Source organism: Pristiophorus japonicus, chromosome 3 (assembly GCF_044704955.1).
Source record: "Pristiophorus japonicus isolate sPriJap1 chromosome 3, sPriJap1.hap1, whole genome shotgun sequence".
Taxonomy (NCBI): Eukaryota; Metazoa; Chordata; class Chondrichthyes; family Pristiophoridae; genus Pristiophorus; species Pristiophorus japonicus.
Window position 1 is genome coordinate 330,819,565 of NC_091979.1, and position 24,040 is coordinate 330,843,604.

At 46.5% G+C, this 24,040-nt stretch overlaps 1 protein-coding gene across 1 annotated transcript in view; it reads left to right on the forward strand.

The window, feature by feature from the left end:
• LOC139260396 (zinc finger protein 271-like) overlaps nt 1–23,665 on the forward strand; it is a 30,502-nt gene extending 6,837 nt beyond the window's left edge. The window contains exon 3 of the transcript XR_011592793.1: nt 22,514–23,665. The gene's annotated coding sequence lies outside the window, so the exon portion shown is untranslated. The remainder of the gene's footprint in view (nt 1–22,513) is intronic.
• Nucleotides 23,666–24,040: the final 375 nt, after the last annotated feature.

Genomic DNA, 24,040 nt, shown 5'->3' on the forward strand with positions numbered 1-24,040 from the left:
GCCTCAAGCCCCGAACAAGAACCTGCGGCTCCAGCGTTTGCCCCGGGTGGCAGCTGCGGGGCTTTCTCCCGGTGACAGGCCCCGGCAACGGCCGCCATCTTGGGGCAGACTCTGCTGAGGGGCAGTGACGTCACGGGGCTGCAGGACGCTGATTGGTTGGTGAGCTTAACAGCTGCGTCACAAACACATACATTTAACACCCAGACACAAAAGGAGCAATGAAGGCAGGTGACCAAAAGCTTGGTTAAAGAGGCGGGTGACAAGGAGCGTCTTAAAGGAGGAAAGAGAGGGAGAGGTTCAGGGAGGGAGTTCCCGAGCTTGGGGCCCAGGCAGCTCAAGGCACGGCCACCGCTGGTGGAGCGATTATAATCCAGGATGGTCAAGAGGGCAGAATTTGAGGAGCGCAGACGTCTCGTGGGGTTGTGAGGCTGAAAAAGAGGGATTTGTAAACAGGGAGGAGAATTTTGAAATCGAGGCGTTGTTTAACCAGGAGCCAATGTAGGTCAGTGAGCGCAGGGGTGGTGGGTGATCGGGACTTGGTGCGAGTTAGGGCACAAACTGCCGAGTTTTGGATGATCTCAAGTTAACATAGTGTAGAATGTGTGAGGCCAGGAGTGAGTGTAGAATGTAGGAGGCCAGGAGTGAGTGTAGAATGTGTGAGGCCAGGAGTGAGTGTAGAATGTGTGAGGCCAGGAGTGAGTGTAGAATGTGTGAGGCCAGGAGTGAGTGTAGAATGTAGGAGGCCAGGAGTGAGTGTAGAATGTGTGAGGCCAGGAGTGAGTGTAGAATGTGTGAGGCCAGGAGTGAGTGTAGAATGGGTGAGGCCAGGAGTGAGTGTAGAATGTGTGAGGCCAGGAGTGAGTGTAGAATGTAGGAGGCCAGGAGTGAGTGTAGAATGTGTGAGGCCAGGAGTGAGTGTAGAATGTGTGAGGCCAGGAGTGAGTGTAGAATGTGTGAGGCCAGGAGTGAGTGTAGAATGTGTGAGGCCAGGAGTGAGTGTAGAATGTGTGAGGCCTGGAGTGAGTGTAGAATGTGTGAGGCCAGGAGTGAGTGTAGAATGTGTGAGGCCAGGAGTGAGTGTAGAATGTGTGAGGCCAGGAGTGAGTGTAGAATGGGTGAGACCAGGAGTGAGTGTAGAATGTGTGAGGCCAGGAGTGAGTGTAGAATGTAGGAGGCCAGGAGTGAGTGTAGAATGTGTGAGGCCAGGAGTGAGTGTAGAATGTGTGAGGCCAGGAGTGAGTGTAGAATGTGTGAGGCCAGGAGTGAGTGTAGAATGTGTGAGGCCTGGAGTGAGTGTAGAATGTGTGAGGCCAGGAGTGAGTGTAGAATGTGTGAGGCCAGGAGTGAGTGTAGAATGTGTGAGGCCAGGAGTGAGTGTAGAATGTGTGAGGCCAGGAGTGAGTGTAGAATGTGTGAGGCCAGGAGTGAGTGTAGAATGTGTGAGGCCAGGAGTGAGTGTAGAATGGATGAGGCCAGGAGTGAGTGGAGAATGTAGGAGGCCAGGAGTGAGTGTAGAATGTGTGAGGCCAGGAGTGAGTGTAGAATGTGTGAGGCCTGGAGTGAGTGTAGAATGGGTGAGGCCAGGAGTGAGTGTAGAATGTGTGAGGCCAGGAGTGAGTGTAGAATGTGTGAGGCCAGGAGTGAGTGTAGAATGTGTGAGGCCAGGAGTGAGTGTAGAATGTGTGAGGCCAGGAGTGAGTGTAGAATGTGTGAGGCCAGGAGTGAGTGTAGAATGGATGAGGCCAGGAGTGAGTGGAGAATGTAGGAGGCCAGGAGTGAGTGTAGAATGTGTGAGGCCAGGAGTGAGTGTAGAATGTGTGAGGCCTGGAGTGAGTGTAGAATGGGTGAGGCCAGGAGTGAGTGTAGAATGTGTGAGGCCAGGAGTGAGTGTAGAATGTGTGAGGCCAGGAGTGAGTGTAGAATGTGTGAGGCCAGGAGTGAGTGTAGAATGGATGAGGCCAGGAGTGAGTGGAGAATGTAGGAGGCCAGGAGTGAGTGTAGAATGGGTGAGGCCAGGAGTGGAGTGTAGAATGTGTGAGGCCAAGAGTGAGTGTAGAATGGGTGAGGCCAGGAGTGAGTGTAGAATGGGTGAGGCCAGGAGTGAGTGTAGAATGTGTGAGGCCAGGAGTGAGTGTAGAATGGGTGAGGCCAGGAGTGAGTGTAGAATGGGTGAGGCCAGGAGTGAGTGTAGAATGTAGGAGGCCAGCCAGGAATGAGTTGGAGTAGTCAAGTCTGGAGGTAACAAAGACGTGGATGAGGGTTTCAGCAGCTGAAGAGCTGAAGCAGGTGCTGAAGTGGGCGATGTTACGGAGGTGGAAAAAGGCGGTTTTAGTTATGCCGCGAATATGTGGCTCAACTCATTTCAGGGTCAAATGTGACACCGAGGTTGCGAACAGTCTTGTTCACTCTCCGATTGATGTTCGGGAGAGGAATGGAGTCAGTGGTTGGGGAGAGGGATGGAGTCAGTGGTTAGGGAGAGGGATGGAGTCAGTGGTTAGGGAGAGGGATGGAGTCAGTGGTTAGGGAGAGGGATGGAGTCAGTGGTTAGGGAGAGGGATGGAGTCAGTGGTTAGGGAGAGGGATGGAGTCAGTGGTTGGGAGAGGGATGGAGTCAGTGGTTAGGGAGAGGGATGGAGTCAGTGGTTAGGGAGAGGGATGGAGTCAGTGGTTCGGGAGAGGGATGGAGTCAGTGGTTAGGGAGAGGGATGGAGTCAGTGGTTAGGGAGAGGAATGGAGTCAGTGGTTAGGGAGAGGGATGGAGTCAGTGGTTCGGGAGAGGGATGGAGTCAGTGGTTCGGGAGAGGGATGGAGTCAGTGGTTAGGGAGAGGGATGGAGTCAGTGGTTCGGGAACACAGTTCATGGCGGGGACCAAAGATAATGGCTTCCGTCATCCCAATATTTGGAGAAAATTTCTGCTCATCCAGTACTGTATAAATCTAATTTATAACTATATTTAATTAGTAACTAAACTAGATAAAATAATTCAGTAATAAAACTAAAATAATAAAAAATAATGAATTGACTAATCAAATAAAAACAGAAAAAGCTGGAAATCTCAGTGGGTCGGGCAGCATCAGTGGAGAGAAGCAGAGCCAACGTTTTGGGTCTATGACCCGTCGTCAGAACTGGCAAAAGTTTCAAATGTAACAGATTCTGAAGGAAGTGCTGGGGACCTAGGAGGGGGAGGGGAGGGGAGGGGAGGGAGGGGGGGAGGGGATGGGGGAAGTTGAAGGGGAGGGGAGGGAGGGGGGGAGGGGATGGGGGAAGTTGAAGGGGACGGAAGGGGAGGAGGGAAGGGGAAGGCGGGGGAAGGGGAAGGGGGCGGAAGGGGAGGGGGTGGAATGGGGGGGAAGGGGAGGGGAGGGGAGGAGGGGAAGGGGGGAGAAGGGGAGGGGGGGAAGGGGAGGGGAGGCAGAAGCGATGATGGACCAAACTGATCTAGTAATGGCACAAGTTAGGAAACAAAATATGAGTCCAGATAGGGTGAGAATGCCTGAATAATTACCAGCTGCCATGGAAACCGGGAGAAGTTTGTAACAAAAAAGGGAGGAAAGGGAACAAAATATGGGCCGAGATTATTGTCTGAAATGACTGAATCCAGAAAGCTGTAAAGTGCCTGAGCGAACGATGAGGTGCTGTTCCTTGAGATTGCGTTGAGCTTCATTGGAAAAGTGTAGAAGGCCGAGGACGGAGAGGGCAGAGTGGGAGCGGAGAATTAAAGTGACAGGCGACCGGAAGCTCAGGGTCACACTTACAGACTGAACGGAGGTGCTCCGCCAAGTGCTCACCCAAGCTGCATTTGGTCTCCCCAGTATAGAGGAGACCACATCGTGAGCAGCAAATACAGAATACTACATTGAACAAAGAACAAGTAAATCGCTGTTTCACCGGGAAGGTGTGTTTGGGGCCCTGGACAGTGGGAAGGGAGGGAGTAAAAGGGCAGGTGTTGCATCTCCTGCACTTGCATGGAATGGTGCCCTGGGAAGGGGAGGGGGTGCTGGGGGTGACTGCGGAATGGACCAGGATGTCGCGGAGGGAGCGGTCCCTTTGGAATGCTGGGAGGGAAGATGTGATTGGTGGTGCGATCACACTGGAGGTGGTGGGAATGGCGGAGGCTGGTGGGGTGAAAGGTGAGGACAAGGGGAAACCTATCGTGACTCTGAGGGAGGGGAAGGGGTGAGAGTAGAAGTGTGGGACATAGAACGGACACTGTCGAGGGCCATGTTAACCATGGCGGAGGGGAATCCTCGGATGAGGAAAAAGGAAGACATTTCAGAGGCACTGGTGTGGAAGGTGACGTCGTCAGAGCAGATGTGACAGAGACGGAGAAACTGGGAGAATGGAATGGAATCCTTACAGGATGTGGGATGGGAGGAAGTGTAGTCAAGGTAACTGGGAGTCTGTGGGCCTATCGTGAATGTTTGTCAATAGTCTATCCTCTGAAATGGAGACGGAGAAGTGGAGGAAGGGAAGGGGAGAGTCAGAGATGGACCATGTGAAGGTGAGGGAAGGGGGGAAATTGGATTCAAAGTGAATGAAATTTTCAAGTTCAGGGCGAGAGCAGGAAACGGCACCGATACAGTCATCAATGTACCGGAAAAAGAGGTGAGAGAGGGACCCGAGTAGGACTGGAACACAGAATGTTCCACATTTCCCTATCGAAAATTCAGGCATAGCTAGAACCCATGTGGGTTCCCATAGCAACACCTTTAATAGGAGGAAATGAGTGGAGTTAAAGGAGAAGTTGTTCAATGTGAGAACAAGTTTGGCCAGGCGGAGGAGGGTGGGGGATGGGGACGGGTTGGGCTTCTGCTCGAGGAAGAAGCGGAGCGCCCTCAGGCCATCCTGGTGGGTGATGGAAGTGTAGAGGGATTGGACATCCATAGTGGAAAGGGGACGGTTGGGGCCAGGAAACTGTTAAAGTGGCGGACGGCAACGGAAGAGTCACTGACAAGGGGAGAAAAAATAGAATCAAGATAGGAAGAAACAAGTTCTGTGGGGCAGGAACAGGCTGAAACGATGGGTCTGCCAAGACAGTCCTGTTTGTGGATCTTGGGAAGGAGGGAGAAGTGGGCTGTGTGGGGTTGGGGATCTATGAGATTGGTGGCTGTGGAGGGAAGATCTCCAGAGGAGATGAGGTCAGTGACGGTCGGGTAAATGAAGGCTTGATGTTCGGTGGTGGGGTCATGGTCTGGGGGAGATAGGAGGAAGTGTCAGAGAGTTGGTGAAAGTAGCTTTGCCAAATAACAACAGCGCCACCCTTGTCAACAGGTTTAATGACAATGTCGGGGTTGGATCTGAGTGAGCGGAGTGCTGCAGGTTCAGAGGGAGGAAGGTTGGAGGGAGTGAGGGGAGCAGTGAGATGGCCGATGTCCCATCGGCAGTTTGCAATGAAGAGATTTAGAGAGGGCAAGAGGCCAGAGAGAGGGGTCCAGGTAGAGCGAGAATTCTGAAAAAGGGAGAAAGGGTCAGCTGTGCAGGGGGCAGACTCCTGGCCGAAGAAGTGGACACGGAGGCGAAGGAGGCAGAAGAAGAGCTCAGCATCGTGTCGAGCTCGAAATTCATCGAGGTGGGGACGTAAGAGGATGAAGCTCAGGCCTTTGTTGAGGACTGATCGTTCGGGGTCAGAGAGGGGAAGGTCAGAGGGGATTGTGAAAACACGGCAGGGGTAAGATTGGAAGAAGGGATGGGATCAGAGGGAAGTGAAGGGGAAGAAGGTTCCTTAGAGCCGTTGGTATCCAAGAGTTGTTGAAGAAAGAAGGTTAGATAGACATGGCAGGGCAGGTGGTTTGTCATAACTGCAGCATGTGGGAGTTTGTGGGGAGCATGGCGATCCCGAGCGCCCACGTGTGGTGTAAGTGTCTGTAGCTCGAGGAACTTTGGTTCAGAGTTGTTGAACTGGAGTACGAGGAGCAGACATTGCAGGGCATCAGGGAGGCGGAGAGTTTGTTCAATGGTCAGGGGCGGGAGGCATAGAACATAGAAAATAGGTGCTGGAGTAGGCCACTCAGCCCTTCAAGCCTGCACCACCATTCAATAAGATCATAGCTGATCATTCACCTCAGTACCCCTTTCCTGCTTTCTCTCCATATCCCTTGATCCCTTTAGCCATAAGGGCCATATCTAACTCCCTCTTGAATATATCCAATGAACTGGCATCAACAACTCTCTGCGGCAGGGAATTCCACAGGTTAACAACTCTCTGAGTGAAGAAGTTTCTCCTCATCTCAGTCCTAAATGGCTTACCCCTTATCCGAAGACAATGTACCCTGGTTCTGGACTTCCCCCAACATCGGGAACATTCTACCCGCATCTAACCTGTCCAGTCCCGTCAGAATTTTATATGTTTCTATGAGATCCCCTCTCATCCTTCTAAACTCCAGTGAATACAGGACCAGTCGATCCAGTCTCTCCTCATATGTCAGTCCAGCCATCCCGGGAATCAGTCTGGTGAACCTTCGCTGCACTCCCTCAATAGCAAGAATGTCCTTCCTCAGATTAGGAGAGCAAAACTGAACACAATATTCCAGGTGGGGCCTCACCAAGGCCCTGTACAACTGCAGTAAGACCTCCCTGCTCCGATACTCAAATCCCCTAGCTATGAAGGCCAACATACCATTTGCCTTCTTCACCGCCTGCTGTACCTGCATGCCCACTTTCAATGACTGATGTACCATGACACCCAGGGCTCGTTGCACCTCCCCTGTTCCTAATCTGCCGCCATTCAGATGATATTCTGCCTTTGTGTTTTTGCCCCCAATGTGGATAACCTCACATTTATCCACATTATACTGCATCTGCCATGCATTTGCCCACTCACCTAACCTGTCCAAGTCACCCTGCAGCCTCTTAGCATCCTCCTCATAGCTCACACCGCCACCCAGCTTAGTGTCATTGCAAACTTGGAGATATTACACTCAATTCCTTCATCCAAATCATTAATGTATATTGTAAATAGCTGAGGTCCCAGCACTGAGCCCTGTGGCACTCCACTAGTCACTGCCTGCCATTCTGAAAAGGACCCGTTTATCCCGACTCTCTGCTTCCTGTCTGCCAAACAGTTCTCTATCCACGCCAGTAAATTACCCTCAATACCATGTGCTTTAATTTTGCACACCAATCTCTTGTGTGGGACCTTGTCAAAAGCATTTTGAAAGTCCAAATACACCAAATCCACTGGTTCTCCCTTGTCCACTCTACTCGTTACATCCTCAAAAAATTCCAGAAGATTTGTCAAGCATGATTTCCCTTTCATAAATCCATGCTGACTTGGACCGATCCTGTCACTGCTTTCCAAATGCGCTGCTATTTCATTTTTAATAATTGATTCCAACATTTTCCCCACTACTGATGTCAGGCTAACCGGTCTATAATTACCCGTTTTCTCTCTCCCTCCTTTTTTAAAAAGTGATGTTACATTAGCTACCCTCCAGTCCATAGGGTCTGATCCAGAGTTGGTAGACTGTTGGAAAATGATCACCAATGCATCCACTATTTCTAGGGCCACTTCCTTAAGCACTCTGGGATGCAGACTGTCAGGCTGGGGATTTATCGGCCTTCAATCTCATCAATTTCCCAAACACAATTTCCCACTTAATAAGGATATCCTTCAGTTCCTCCTTCTCACTAGACCCTCGGTACCCTCGTACTTACGGAAGGTTATTTGTGTCTTCCTTCATGAAGACAGAACCAAGGTATTTGATCTGCCATTTTTTTGTTCCTCATCATAAATTCACCTGAATCCGACTGCAAGGGACCTACGTTTGTCTTCACTAAGCTTGTTCTCTTCACATATCTATAGAAGCTTTTGCAGTCAGTTTTTATGTTCCCGGCAAGCTTCTTCTCGTACTCTATTTTCCCCCTCTTAATTAAACCCTTTGTCGTCCTCTGCTGAATTCTAAATTTCTCCCAGTCCTCAGGTTTGCTGCTTTTTCTGGCCAATTTGTATGCCTCTTCTTTGGATTTAACACTATCCCTAATTTCCCTTGATGGCCACGGTTGAGCTACCTTCCCCATTTTATTTTTACTCCAGACAGGGATGTACAATTGCTGAAGTTCATCCATGTGATTTTTAAATGTTTGCCATTGCCTATCCACCGTCAATCTTTTAAGTGTCATTTGCCAGTCTATTCTAGCCAATTCACACCTCAAACCATCAAAGTTACCTTTCCTTAAGTTCAGGACCCTAGTTTCTGAATTAACTGTATCACTCTCCAGTTTAATAAAGAATTCTACCACATTATGGTCACTCTTCCCCAAGGGGCCTCGCACAACAAGATTGCTAATTAGTCCTTTCTCATTACACATCACCCAGTCTAGGATGGCTCGCTCCCGAGTTGGTTCCTCGACATATTGGTCTAGAAAACAATCGCCAATACACTCCAGGAAATCCTCCTCCACCGCATTGCTACTAGTTTGGTTAGCCCAATCAATATGTAGGTATGGGGACACAGGATGTAGTGATGGAGGAGCCTCAGCCCTTGACATTGTCCAACAGGTATGGTGCCTGTATGCATGAGGAAAATGACTGCAGGGAGGATGTGCAAACTAACCACATCACCGTTGTGTTTCCTGCCCGGTGCCAGGGTTCAGGATATCTCCTCGTGGCTGGGGAAGAACTTGAAATGGGAGAGGGAGGATCCAGTTGTCTACGTAGGAACTGATGATGTGGGTAGAACCAAGAATGAGATTAATAAAAACATAAGAAATAGAAGCAGGAGTAAGCCACTTGGCCCCTCGAGCCTGCTCCGCCATTTAATATCATAGCTGATCTGATCGTGCACTCAGCTCCACTTCCCTACCCACTGCCCAGAATCCTTTATTCCCTTATCGCTCAAAAATCTCTCTATCTCCACCATCAACATATTCAATGACCCAGCTGCCACAGCTCTCTGGGGCAGAGAATTCCACAGATTTACAACCCACCGAGAAAAGAAGTTCAGTTTTAAATGGGTGACCCTTTATTCTGAGACTATGCCCCCAAGTTTTAGTTTCCCCAATGAGTTCTGCTGACGGCATTTGAGGAGCTAGGATCCAAATAAGAAGCAGAACCTCAAAGATAATAATCCCTGCATTGTTACCCGAGCCACGAGCAAAGTGGTACAAACATATTCAAGGTTTAAATGCGTGGCTCAAAGAATGGTGTGGGAGGAAGGAGTTTCAGTTCATGGGACACTGGCACCAGTACTAGGGAAAGAGGGAACTGTTCCATTGGGATGGGCTCCAGTGTCCTGGCGAATCGAATGACTAGGGCAGTAGCCAGGGCTTTAAACTAATGAAGAGGTTTCAGGAAAGAGTAAATTTAAAAGCAGCAAGAGAAATGTCAAGTCTCTAGAGCAGAGTTTTGGGTAAAAATAAGCCGAGTGGGTCAGGAAGGGACAGAGAAATTAACAAAGGTAATAAAGCTTCAGTGACTGAGGTGACATCAGGGAAGACTAGAAATAAGTTAAATCTAAAGGCACTATATCTGTGCGCAAAGTATTTTTAATTCGTTCATGGGATGTGGGCGTTGCTGACAAGGCCGGCATTTATTGCCCATCCCTAATTGCCCTTGAGAAGGTGGTGGTGAGTCGCCTTCTTGAACTGCTGCACAGATGAAATTAATAGATTTGATCTAATAGCCATTAAGAAAACGTGGTTGGGAACTAAATATTGCAGAATACTTAACTTTCAGAAGAGATAGGCTAAATGGAAAAGGAGAAGGGGTAGCCCCGATAATAAAGGATGGGATAAAGACGAGAGAGAGAAAAGATCTTGATTTTCTGAGCTAAGAAATAGGATCAGTTTGGGTGGTGCTAAGAAACAGCAAGGGGCAGAAAACATGGGTGGGAGTTGTTTACCAGGCCCCCCAAACAGTAGTTGTAAAGTAGGGCAGAGTATAAATCATTAATCTATATATAGACTGGGCAAACCAAATCTGCAGTAATAGTGTGGAGGACGATTTCATGGCATGTGTACAAGATAGTTTTCCAGATCAGTATGTTGAGGAACCAACTGGGGAACAGGCTGCTTTAGACCTAGTATTGTGCAATGGGAAAAGGGTCATTAATAAGCTTGTAGTAAAGGAGCCTTTAGGGAAGAGTGACCATAATAATGGAGCCAAAAAGAGCAGTAAGCCTGAGGATTGGGAGGGTTTTAGAATTCAGCAAAGGAGAAATAAGAAATTGATAAAGGGAGAATAGAATCTGAGAGTAAACTAGACATAAAAACAAACGGTGAAAGCTTTTATAGGTATGTAAAAAAGAAAAGATTAGAGAAAGTAAGTCTGGGTGCCTTACAGGCTGAGACAGGAGAAATTATAATAGGGAATAAGGAAAAGACAGATAAATTAAACAACTACTTTGTGCCTGTCTTCACAGAAGACTCAAAAAACCTCCCTGAAATAGTGAAGTATCAGGGGTCTAGTGAGAATGAGGTACTGAAAGATATTGGTATTGGTAAAAAAAAATAGTACTGGAATAATGAATGGGACTGAAAACCAATAAATCCCCTGGACCTGGTGGCCTACATCCTAGGGGTTTGAAAGAGGTTGCTTTAGAAACAGTGGATACATTGGTTGTCATCTTCTCAAATTCCATAGATTCTAGAACAGTTCCCATGATTTGGAGGGTAGCTGATGTAACCCCAATATTTGCTTTTTGTGGTATACATCAATGATCTAGACTTAAATATAGGTGCTATGATTAAGAAGTTTGCAGATGATATAAAAACAGGCCGTGTGTTTGATAATAAAGAAGAAAGCTGCAGACTGCAGGAAGATATCGATCAACTGGTCAGGTGGGCAGAACAGTGGCAAATGGAATTCAATCCGGAGAAGTGTGAGGTAATGCATGTGGGGAGGGCTAACAAGGAAAGGGAATACACATTAAATGGTAGGACACTGAGAAGTGTAGAGGAACAGATGGACCTGGGAGTGCATGTCCACAGATCCCTGAAGATAGCAGGTCAGGGAGATAAGGTGGTTAAGAAAGCATACGGAATGTTTGCCTTTATTAACCGAGGCATAGAATATAAGAGCAGGGAGGTTAAGCTTGAACTGAATGAAACACTGGTTAGGCCACAGCTGGAGTACTGCGTGCAGTTCTGGTCACCGCATTACAGGAAGGACATGATTGCACTGGAGAGAGTACAGAGGAGATTTACGAGGATGTTGCCGGGAGTGGAGAATCTTGGCTATGAAGACAGATTGGAGATGCTGGGTTTGTTTTCCTTGGAACAGAGGAGGCTGAGGGGAGACCTCATTGAGGTGTATAAAATTATGAGGGGCCTAGATATAGTGGATAGAAAGGACCTATTTCCCTTAGCAGAGCGGTCAACAATCAGGGGACACAAATTTAAAGTAATTAGTAGAAGGTTCAGAGGGGATTTGAGGGGAAATTTCTTCATGCAGTGGGTTATGGAGGTCTGGAACTTACTGCCTGAAAGTGTGTTTGAAGTACCGTAACCTGCAGGAATACAGATCTGTTGCTGGAAAGTGGGATTAGGCTGGATAGACACTTGTTGGCTAGCATGGACACCATGGGCTGAAATGGCCTCCTTCTGTGCTGTAAACATCGATGATTCTATTTAAGAAAGGAGGGAGAGAGAAAATGAGGAAATATAGACCAGTTAGCCTAATATCAGGAACAGGGGAAATGATAGAATCTATTATTAAGGAGGTGGTAACGGGGCATTTAGACAATAATAATAAGATTGGGCAGAGTCAACATGGATTTATTAAAGGGAAATCATGTTTGACAAATCATACTAAGCTTAAATAAAGGAGACTACAAAGGTATGAGGGCAGAGTTGGCTAAAGTGGACTGAGAAAATAGATTAAAGTGTAGGAACAGTGGCGTACATTTACGGAGATATTTCACAACTCTCAAGAAAAATATATTCCAGTGAGGGGGAAAGGGTGTAAGAGAAAAGATAGCCATCCGTGGCTAACTAAAGAAATAAAGGACGGGATCCAATTAAAAACAAGGGCACACAAAGTGGCCAAAACTAGTGGGAGGACAGAAGATTGGGAAGCTTTTAAAAGCCAGCAAAGAATGACTAAAAAAATGATTAAGAAAGGGAAGATAGACTATGAAAGTAATCTAGCACGAAATATAAAAACAGATAGCAAGAGTTTCTACAAGTATATAAAAAGGAAAAGAGTGGCTAAAGTAAATGTTGGTCACTTGGAGGACGAGACCAGGGAATTAGTAATGGGGAACATGGAGATGGCAGAAACTCTGAACAAATATTTTGTATCAGTCTTTACAGTAGAGGACTAAAAATATACCAAACGTGGATAGTCTAGGGGCTATAGGGGGGGAGGGAGGAACTTAACACAATCACAATCACTAAGGAGGTGATACTCAGTAAGATAATGGGACTAAAGGTGGATAAATCCCCTGGACCTGATGGCTTGCATCCTAGGGTCTTAAGAGAAGTAGCGGCAGGGATAGTGGATGCACTGGTTGTAATTTACCAAAATTCCCTGGATTCTGGGGAGGTCCCAGCAGATTGGAAAACTGCAAATGTAACGCTCCTATTTTAAAAAGGAGGCAGACAAAAAGCAGGAAACTATAGACCAGTTAGCCTAACATCTGTGGTTGGGAAGATGTTGGAGTCCATTATTAAAGAAGCAGTAGCAGGACATTTGGAAAAAGATAATTCAGTCAGGCAGAGTCAGCATGGATTTATGAAGGGAAGTCATGTTTGACAAATTTGCTGGAATTCTTTGAGGATGTAACAAACAGGGTGGATAAAGGGGAACCAGTGGATGTGGTGTATTTGGACTTCCAGAAGACATTTCCCAAGGTGCTACATAAAAGGTTACTGCACAAGGTAAAACCCCCCGGGGTTGGGGGTAATATATTAGCATGGATAGAGGATTGGCTAACTAACAGAAAACAGAGAGTCGGGATAAATGGTTCATTCTCTGGTTGGCAACCAATAACTAGTGGGTTGCTGCAGGGATCAGTGCTGGGACCCCAACTATTTACAATCTATATTAATGACTTGAATGAAGGGACCGAGTGTAATGTAGCCAAGTTTACTTACAATACAAAGGTGTGAGGAGGACACAAAAAATCTGCAAAAGGACATAGACAGGCTAAAAGTGAGTGGGCAAAAATTTGCCAGATGGAGTATAATGTTGGAAAGTGTGAGGTCATGCACTTTGGCAGAAAAAAAATCAAAGAGCAAGTTATTATTTAAATGGAGAAAAATTGCAAAGTGCTGCAGTACAGCGGGACCTGGGGGTACTTGTACATGAAACACAAAGATGTTAATTATTCAGGTACAGCAAGTGATCAGGAAGGTCAATGGTATCTTGGCCTTTATTGCAAAGAGGATGGAGTATAAAAGGAGTGAAGTCTTGCTACAGTTATACAGGGTATTAGTGAGGCCGCACCTGGAGTACTGCGTGCAGTTTGGTTTCCATATTTAAGAAAAGATATACTTGCTTTGGGGCAGTTCAGAGAAGGTTCACTCGGTTGATTCCGGAGATGAGAGGGTTGACTAAGGAGGAAAGGTTGAGTAGGTTGGGCCTCTACTCATTGTAATTCAGAAGAATGAGAGGTGAACTTATTGAACTGTATAAGATTATGAGGGAGGCTTGACAAGGTGGATGCAGCGAGGGTGTTTCCACTGATGGGGGAGATTAGAACTACGGGGCATAATCTTAGAATAAGGGGCCGTCCATTTAAAATTGAGCTGAGGAGGAATTTCTTCTCTGAGGGTTGTAAATCTGTGGAATTCGCTGCCTCAGAGAGCTGTGGAAGCAGGGTCATTGAATAAATTTAAGATGGAGATAGACAGTTTCTTAACCGATAAGGGAATAAAGGGTGAAGGGAATAAAGGGTTATGGGGAACGGGCAGAGAAGTGGACCTGATTCCGTGATCGGATCAGCCATGATCGTGTTGGGTGGCGGAGCGGGCTCGAGGGGCTGTATGGCCTACTCCTGCTCCTGTTTCTTATGTTCGTTTGTGCTTATGTTCTACACTCTCTCGTTAGACACTCCCAGGGCAGGTACAGCCAAGGTTAGTTACAGAGTAAAGCTTCTTCTACACTTTCCCATCAATCACTCCCAGTGCAGGTACCGCATGCAGTAGATACAGAGCAAAGCTCCCTCTACATTGTTCCATCAAACACTCCCAAGGCAGATAGAGCACAGGTTAGAAGCAGAATAATGCTCCATCTCCATCTCCAGAATAATGCTCCATTAGAATAAATACGTGGCTTGAGCAGTGGTGCAAGAAGGAGGGATTCAAATTCCTGGGACATTGGAACCAGTTCTGGGGGAAGTGGGACCTGTACAAAAGGGACGGTCTGCACTTGGGCAGGACTGGAACTGATATCCTAGGGGTAACATTTGCGAATGCAGTTCGAGAGTGTTTAAACTAATATGGCAGGGGGATGGGAACCTATGCAGCGAGACAGGGCGAAGTAATATGGAGTCAGAAACAGATGGTAGAAAGGTAAAAAGCAATAGTGGAAGGCCGAGTAAACAAAGACAAAAACAAAAAGGGCCACACTACATCATAATTCTAAAAGGACAAAGGGTGTTAAAAAAACAAGCCTGAAGGCTTTGTGTCTTAATGCAAGGAGTATCCGTAATAAAGTGGATGAATTAACTGTGCAAACAGATGTTAACAGATATGATGTGATTGGGATTACGGAGACGTGGCTCCAGGATGATCAGGGCTGGGAACTCAACATCCAGGGGTATTCAACATTCAGGAAGGATAGAATAAAAGGAAAAGGAGGTGGGGTAGCATTGCTGGTTAAAGAGGAGATTAATGCAGTAGTTAGGAAGGACATTAGCTTGGATGGTGTGGAATCTATATGGGTAGAGCTGCAGAACACCAAAGGGCAAAAAACATTAGTGGGAGTTGTGTACAGACCTTCAAACAGTAGTAGTGATGTTGGGGAGGGCATCAAACAGGAAATTAGGGGTGCATGCAATAAAGGTGCAGCAGTTATCATGGGTGACTTTAATATGCATATAGATTGGGCTAACCAAACTGGAAGCAATACGGTGGAGGAGGATTCCCTGGAGTGCATCAGGGATGGTTTTCTAGACCAATATGTCGAGGAACCAACTAGGGGGGAGGCCATCTTAGACTGGGTGTTGTGTAATGAGAGAGGATTAATTAGCAATCTCGTTGTGCGAGGCCCCTTGGGGAAGAGTGACCATAATATGGTGGAATTCTACATTTGGATGGAGAATGAAACAATTAATTCAGAGACCATGGTCCAGAACTTAAAGAAGGCTAACTTTGAAGGTATGAGGCGTGAATTGGCTAGGATAGATTGGCGAATGATACTTAAGGGGTTGACTGTGGATGGGCAATGGCAGACATTTAGAGACCGCATGGATGAACTACAACAATTGGATATTCCTGTCTGGCGTAAAATAAAAAAGGGAAGGTGGCTCAACCGTGGCTATCAAGGGAAATCAGGGATAGTATTAAAGCCAAGGAAGTGGCATACAAATTGGCCAGAAATAGCAGTGAACCTGGGGACTGGGAGAAATTTAGAACTCAGCAGAGGAGGACAAAGGGTTTGATTAGTGCAGGGAAAATGGAGTACGAGAAGAAGCTTGCAGGGAACATTAAGACGGACTGCAAAAGTTTCTATAGATATGTAAAGAGAAAAGGGTTAGTAAAGACAAACGTAGGTCCCCTGCAGTCAGAATCAGGGGAAGTCATAACGGGGAACAAAGAAATGGCAGACCAATTGAACAAGTACTTTGGTTCGGTATTCACTAAGGAGGACACAAACAACCTTCCGGTTATAAAAGGGGTCAGGGGGTCGAGTAAGAAGGAGGAACTGAGGGAAATCCTTATTAGTCGGGAAATTGTGTTGGGGAAATTGATGGGATTGAAGGCCGATAAATCCCCAGGGCCTGATGGACTGCATCCCAGAGTACTTAAGGAGATGGCCTTGGAAATAGTGGATGCATTGACAGTCATTTTCCAACATTCCAAAGACTCTGGATCAGTTCCTATCGAGTGGAGGGTAGCCAATGTAACCCCACTTTTTAATAAAGGAGGGAGAGAGAAAACAGGGAATTATAGACCGGTCAGCCTGACATCGGTAGTGGGTAAAATGATGGAATCAATTATTAAGGATGTCATAGCAGCACATTTGGAAAGAGGTGACATGATAGGTCCAAGTCAGCATGGATTTGTGAAAGGGAAATCATGCTTGACAAATCTTCTGGAATTTTTTGAGGATGTTTCCAGTAGAGTGGACAAGGGAGAACCAGTTGATGTGGTATATTTGTACTTTCAGAAGGCTTTCGACAAGGTCCCACACAAGAGATTAATGTGCAAAGTTAAAGCACATGGGATTGGGGGTAGTGTGCTGACATGGATTGAGAACTGGTTGTCAGACAGGAAGCAAAGAGTAGGAGTAAATGGGTACTTTTCAGAATGGCAGGCAGTGACTAGTGGGGTACCGCAAGGTTCTGTGCTGGGGCCCCAGCTGTTTACATTGTACATTAATGATTTAGACGAGGGGATTAAATGTAGTATCTCCAAATTTGCGGATGACACTAAGTTGGGTGGCAGTGTGAGCTGCAGAGTGGCTTGGATAGGTTAGGTGAGTGGGCAAATGCATGGCAGATGAAGTATAATGTGGATAAATGTGAGGTTATCCACTTTGGTGGTAAAAACAGAGAGACAGACTATTATCTGAATGGTGACAGATTAGGAAAAGGAGAGGTGCAACGAGACCTGGGTGTCATGGTACATCAGTCATTGAAGGTTAGCATGCAGGTACAGCAGGCGGTTAAGAAAGCAAATGGCATGTTGGCCTTCATAGCGAGGGGATTTGAGTACAGGGGCAGGGAGGTGTTGCTACAGTTGTACAGGGCCTTGGTGAGGCCACACCTGGAGTACTGTGTACAGTTTCGGTCTCCTAACTTGAGGAAGGACATTCTTGCTATTGAGGGAGTGCAGCGAAGGTTCACCAAACTGATTCCCGGGATGGCGGGACTGACATATCAAGAAAGACTGGATTAACTGGGCTTGTATTCACTGGAGTTCAGAAGAATGAGAGGGGATCTCATAGAAATGTTTAAAATTCTGATGGGTTTAGACAGGTTAGATGCAGGAAGAATGTTCCCAATGTTGGGGAAGTCCAGAACCAGGGGTCACAGTCTAAGGATAAGGGGTAAGCCATTTAGGACCAAGATGAGGAGAAACTTCTTCACCCAGAGAGTGGTGAACCTGTGGAATTCTCTACCACAGAAAGTTGTGGAGGCCAATTCACTAAATATATTCAAAAAGGAGTTAGATGTAGTCCTTACTACTAGGGGGAATCAAGGGGTATGGCGAGAAAGCAGGAATGGGGTACAGAAGTTGCAAAAAAAAATGTTCAGCCATGAACTCATTGAATGGTGGTGCAGGCTCGAAGGGCCGAATGGCCTACTCCTGCACCTATTTTCTATGTTTCAATCTACACTGTCCCATCAAACACTCCCAGGGCAGGGACAGCACGGGTTAGGTGCAAAGTAAAGATCCCTGTGCACTGTCCCATCAAACAGGTTAGATGGAGAAAATGTCCCTCTATACCTTCCCATCAATCACTCCCAGGGCAGGCGCAGCACAGTTTCGATACAGAGCAAAGCTCCTAGATAAAGCATAAAGCTCCCTCTACCCTGGTCCGTCAAACACGCCCACGGCGTACAGCATGGGTTAGATACAGTGTAAAGCTCCCTCTGCATTGTCCCATCAAACTCCCAGGGATGGGACAGCTCGCGTTAGATACAAAGCAAACATCCATCTACACTAATCCAGCAAGTATTCCTCGGGCAGGTAAAGCACGGGGTAGATCGAGTAAAGCTCCCTTGACACTGTACTACCAAACACTTCCAGGGCAGGTACATTGAAAATAGGTGCAGGAGTAGGCCATTTGGCCCTTCGAGCCTGCACCACCATTCAATAAGATCATGGCTGATCATTCCCTCAGTACCCCTTTCCTGCTTTCTCTCCATACCCCTTGATCCCTTTAGCCGTAAGGGCCATATCTAACTCCCTCTTGAATATATTCAATGAACTGGCATCAACAACTCTCTGCGGCAGGGAATTCCACAGGTTAACAACTCTCTGAGTGAAGAAGTTTCTCCTCATCTCAGTCCTAAATGGCTTACCCCTTATCCTAAGACTGGTTCTGGCCTTCCCCAACATTGGGAACATTCTTCCAGCATCTAAACTATTCAGTCCCATCAGAATTTTATGTTTCTATGAGATCCCCTCTCATCCTTCTAAACTTCAGTGAATACAGGCCCAGTTGATCCAGTCTCTCCTCATATGACAGTCCTGCCATCCCGGGAATCAGTCTGGTGAACCTTCGCTGCACTCCCTCAATAGCAAGAATGTCCTTCCTCAGATTAGGAGACCAAAACTGAACACACTATTCCAGGTGAGGCCTCACCAAGGCCCTGTACAACTGCAGTAAGACCTCGCTGCTTCTATACTCAAATCCCCTAGCTATGAAGGCCAACATACCATTTGCCTTCTTCACCGCCTGCTGTACCTGCATGGCCAACTTTCAATGACTGATGTACCATGACACCCAGGTCTCGTTGCATCTTCTCTTTTCCTAATCTGCTGCCATTCAGATAATATTCTGCCTTTGTGTTTTTGCCACCAAAGTGGATAACCTCACATTTATCCACATTATACTGCATCTGCCATGCATTTGCCCACTCACCTAACATGTCCAAGTCACCCTGCAGCCTCTTAGCATCCTCCTCACAGCTCACACCGCCACCCAGCTTATTGTCGTCCGCAAACTTGGAGATATTGCACTCAATTCCTTCATCTAAATCATTAATGTATATCATAAATAGCTGGGGTCCCAGCACTGAGCCCTGCGGCACCCCACTAGTCACTGCCTATCATTCTGAAAAGGACCCGTTTATCCCGATTCTCTGCTTCCTGTCTGCCAACCAGTTCTCTATCCACGTCAGTACATTACCCCCAATACCATGTGCTTTAATTTTGCACACCAATCTCTTATGTGGGATCTTGTCAAAAGCCTTTTGAAAGTCCAATACACCACATCCACTAGTTCTCCCTTGTCCACTCTACTAGTTACATCTTCAAAAAATTCCAGAAGATTTGTCAAGCATGATTTCCCTTTCATAAATCCATGCTGACTTGGACCGATCCTGTCACTGCTTTCCAAATGCGCTGCTATTTCATCTTTAATAATTGATTCCAACATTTTCCCCACTACTGATGTCAGGCTAACCGGTCTATAATTACCCGTTTTCTCTCTCCCTCCTTTTTTAAAAAGTGGTGTTACATTAGCTACCCTCCAGCCCATAGGAACTGATCCAGAGTCGATAGACTGTTGGAAAATGATCACCAATGCATCCACTATTTCTAGGGCCACTTCCTTAAGTACTCAGGGATGCAGACTATAGGCCTTCAATCCCATCAATTTCCCGAACACAATTTCCCGTCGAATACGGATTCCCTTCAGTTCCTTCTTCTCACTAGACCCTCGGTCCCCAAGTATTTCCGGAAGGTTATTTGTGTCTTTCTTCGTGAAGGTAGAACCAAAGTATTTGTTCAACTGGTCTGCCATTTCTTTGTTCCCCATTATAAATTCACCTCAATCTGACTACAAGGGACCTACGTTTGCCTTACTAATCTTTTTCTCTTCACATATCTACAGAAGCTTTTGCAGTCAGTTTTATGTTCCCGGCAAGCTTCCTCTCATACTCTATTTTCCCCCTCCTAATTAAACCTTTTGTCCTCCTCTACTGAATTCTAAATTTCTCCAAGCCCTCAGGTTTGTCTGGCCAATTTATATGCCTCTTCCTTGGATCGAACACGATCCTTAATTTCCCTTGTTAGCCACGGTTGAGCCACCTTCCCCGTTTTATTTTTACTCCAGACAGGGATGTACAATTGTTGAAGTTCATCCATTTGATCTTTAAATGTTTGCCTATCCACCGTCAACCCTTTAAGTATCACTCGCCAGTCTATTCTCGCCAATTCACGTCTCATACCATCGAAGTTACCTTTCCTTAAGTTCAGGACCCTAGTCTCTGAATTAACTGTGTCACTCTCCATCTTAATAAAGAATTCTACCATATTATGGTCACTCTTTCCCAAGGAGCCTTGCACAACAAGATTGCTAATTAGACCTTTCTCATTACACATCACCCAGTCTAGGATGGCCAGCCCTCTAGTTGGTTCCTCGACATATTGGTCCAGAAAACCATCCCTAATACACTCCAGGAAATCCTCCTCCACCACATTGCTACCAGTTTGGTTAGCCCAATCAATATGTAGATTAAAGTCGCCCATGATAACTGCTGTACCTTTATTGCACGTATCCCTAATTTCTTGTTTGATGATGTCCCCAACCTCACTACTACTGTTTGGTGGTCTGTACACAACTCCCACTAGCGTTTTCTGCCCCTTGGTATTCCGTAGCTCCACCCATACCAATTCCACATCATCCAAGCTAATGTCCTTCCTTACAATTGCATTAATTTCCTCTTTAACCAGCAACGCCACCTCACCTCCTTTTCCTTTCTGTCTATCCTTCCTGAATGTTAGATACAGAGTAAAGTTCCCTCTACACTGTCCCATCAGACACTCGCAGGGCAGGTACAGCATGGGTTAGATACAGATTAAAGCTCTCTTTATACGATCCCATCAAACACTCCCAGGGCAGGTGCAACACGGGTTAGATGCAAAGAAAAGCTCCCTCTACACTGTCCCTTCAAATGCTCCCGCGGCAGGTGCAGTATGGGTTAGATACAGAGTAAAGTTCCATCTACACTGTCTCATCAAACACTTCCAGGGCTTGTACAGCATGGGTTAGGTAAAGAGTAAAGCTCCCTCGACACTGCCCCATCAAACATTTCATGAGCAGGTACGACACGGATTCCACACAGAGTAAACCTCCCTCTGCTCTGTCCTATCGAACATTCCCAGGCAGATACAGCAAGAGTTAGATACAAAGTAAAACTCCATCTACTGTTCCATTAAACACTACCAGAATGGGACAGCTCACAGTAAATACAAAGCAAAGATCCCTCTACATTGTCCTATCAAACACTCCCAGGGCAGGTACAGCACGGGTTAGATACAGAGTAAAGCTCCCTCTACACTGTCCCATCAAACACTCCCAGGGCAGGTACAGCACGGGTTAGATACAGAGTAAAGCTCCCTCTACACTGTCCCATCAAACACTCCCAGGGCAGGTACAGCACGGGTTAGATACAGAGTAAAACTCCCTCTACACTGTCCCATCAAACACTCCCAGGGCAGGTACAGCACGGGTTAGATACAGAGTAAAGCTCCCTCTACACTGTCCCATCAAACACTCCCAGGGCAGGTACAGCACGGGTCAGATACAGAGTAAAGCTCCCTCTACACTGTCCCATCAAACACTCCCAGGGCAGGTACAGCACGGGTTAGATACAGAGTAAAGCTCGTTCTACACTGTCCCATCAAACACTCCCAGGGCAGGTACAGCACGGGTTAGATACAGAGTAAAGCTCCCTCTACACTGTTCCTTCAGGGGAGGAGAGGGAGGGGAACCAGTGAGTATAAAACTGAACCCAGCCAGAGTCATCACCTTCAGGGGAGGGGAACCAGTGAGTCATTGTGATTGTGGTATGTTCCTTCCCCCCTATAGCCCCTTGACTATCCACTGTAGGAATATTATTAGTGCCCTCTACCGTAAAGACTGATACAAAATATTTGTTCAGAGTTTCTGCCATCTCCATGTTCCCCATTACTAATTCCCCGGTCTCGTCCTCTAAGGGACCAACATTTACTTTAGCCACTCTTCCTTTTTATATACCTGTCGACACTCTTGCTATCTGTTTTTATATTTCGTGCTAGTTTACTTTCATAGTCTATCTTCCCTTTCTTAATCATTTTTTGTCATTTTTTGCTGGCTTTTAAAAGCTTCCCAATCTTCTGTCCTCCCACTAGTTTTGGCCACTTTGTATGCCCTTGTTTTTAATTGGATACCGCCCTTTATTTCTTTAGTTAGCCCCGGATAGATATCTTTTCTCTTACACCTTTTCCTCCTCACTGGAATATATTTTTCTTGAGAGTTATGAAATATTTCCTTAAATGTACACCACTGTTCATCAACCCTCCTACACTTTAATCTATTTTCCCAGCCCACTTTAGCCAACTCTGCCCTCATACCTTTGTAGTCTCCTTTATTTAAGCTTATTTCACTGGTTTGAGATCCAACTTTCTCATCCACCATCTGAATTTGAAATTCAACCATGCTATGATCACTCATTCCAAGGGCTCCTTTATTAGGAGATTTCTGAACCCAGCCAGAATTGGAGGTGAAAACTGGGAGTGGAGGAGAAATGCGTGTTGGTTTGGATTTCAGCACAGCAGGAGGGACAATGTGTGGGACAGGGATTTACAGCTTTGAAAGAACAAGAGAGGAAAGAATGTTCCATGGAAACTAGATGTGTCTATTCTAAATTTCCGTCTTGTACTGACAGTGATTAGTTTTGTTGTCTCCTTTTACAGCGTATTAGAAGGGGAGATTTTCAGACAGGAAACACAAACCAAACATCACGTCAAGATCTGACGGAGTCAATCGATTCATCAGGACCTGAATATCATCGGCCTTTGAAAGTGGAAGGAGAAATGTTTGTCTGTTCTGCCTGTGGGAAAAGATTTCAAATATCAGTGTGACTGGAAAAGCACCAAGACATACACACCCGAGTGAGTGTTCCAGTGCACTGCCTGTGGAAAGAGCTATAACCAGTTACACAGCCTGAAAAAACATCGCACCATTCACAGCGGGGAGAAACTGTAAACGTGTTCTGTGTGTGGACCAGGCTTCAACTGATCGTCCAACCTGGAGAGACACAAGGATACCCGCATCACGGAGAAACCGTGGGAATGCGGTGACTGTGGGAAGGGATTCAGATCACCATCTGAGCTGGAAATTCATCGACGCAGTCACACTGGGGAGAGACCGTTCACCTGCTCAGAGTGTGGGAAGGGATTTATCGGTCATCCCAACTTGTAGCTCACCAGCGAGTTCACACTGGGGAAAGGCCGTTCACCTGCGAAGAGTGTGGGAAGCGATTCACTCGGTCATTCAACCTGCTGACACACCAGCGAGTTCACACTGGGGAGAGACCATTCAGCTGCTCAGAGTGTGGGAAGGGATTCATCGGTCATCCCATCTTGTAGCTCACCAGCGAGTTCACACTGGAGAGAGGCCGTTCACCTGCTCAGAGTGTGGGAAGGGATTCACTACGTCATCCGACCTGCTGACACACCAGCAAGTTCACAATTATCTACAGGGGTTGGAATCTGCTGTTAATCACATCCCGACTGAACCATGTTCATTCTGACAGTTGGGGTTTGTTTCTGCTGATGTTAATAACCCTATAACTGGGCTGGACTTTAATATTCTGTATATATTGCTGATTGTGTTCTCGGGGCTGCAGTGTCCATTTAAGAAATGCTGTGTGTTATTGAAAACATAGAAAATAGGTGCAGGAGTAGGCCATTCGCCCTTCGAGCGAGCCTTTATTCAGCAACTCTCAACAGAAATTCAGTTTGCAATAAAATTATGAACTTTTACTGCAATACTAAATTGATCTTTGGTACAAAATCTACAATAGTGTGTGAAACTTTCCATTGAATAAAATCTCCAATTAGAAAGAGCTTGCTGACAATTGTTACTGACTTGCACATTACACACAGTGGCCCCTCCATTATCCACCAGAAAGAAGGGGAATGGGAATTGGTGGGAATCAGTGTCCCCAAATGTTGCCCCTCCGTCTGGTGTAGCAATCCCCTCGGCACGGGAATGGAGACAAGTCCAGACCAAAACTGTGAGCTGTACTCCAGGTGTGGTCTTACCAACGCCCCGTACAGTTGTAGCAGGACTTCCCGACTTTTATACTCCATCCCCCTTGCAATAAAGGCCGGCATTCCATTTGCCTTCCTGATTACTTGCTGCAACTGCATACTAACTTTGAGCTACATGTACTAGAACCCCCAGATCCCTCTGTACTGCAGCATTTTGTAATCATC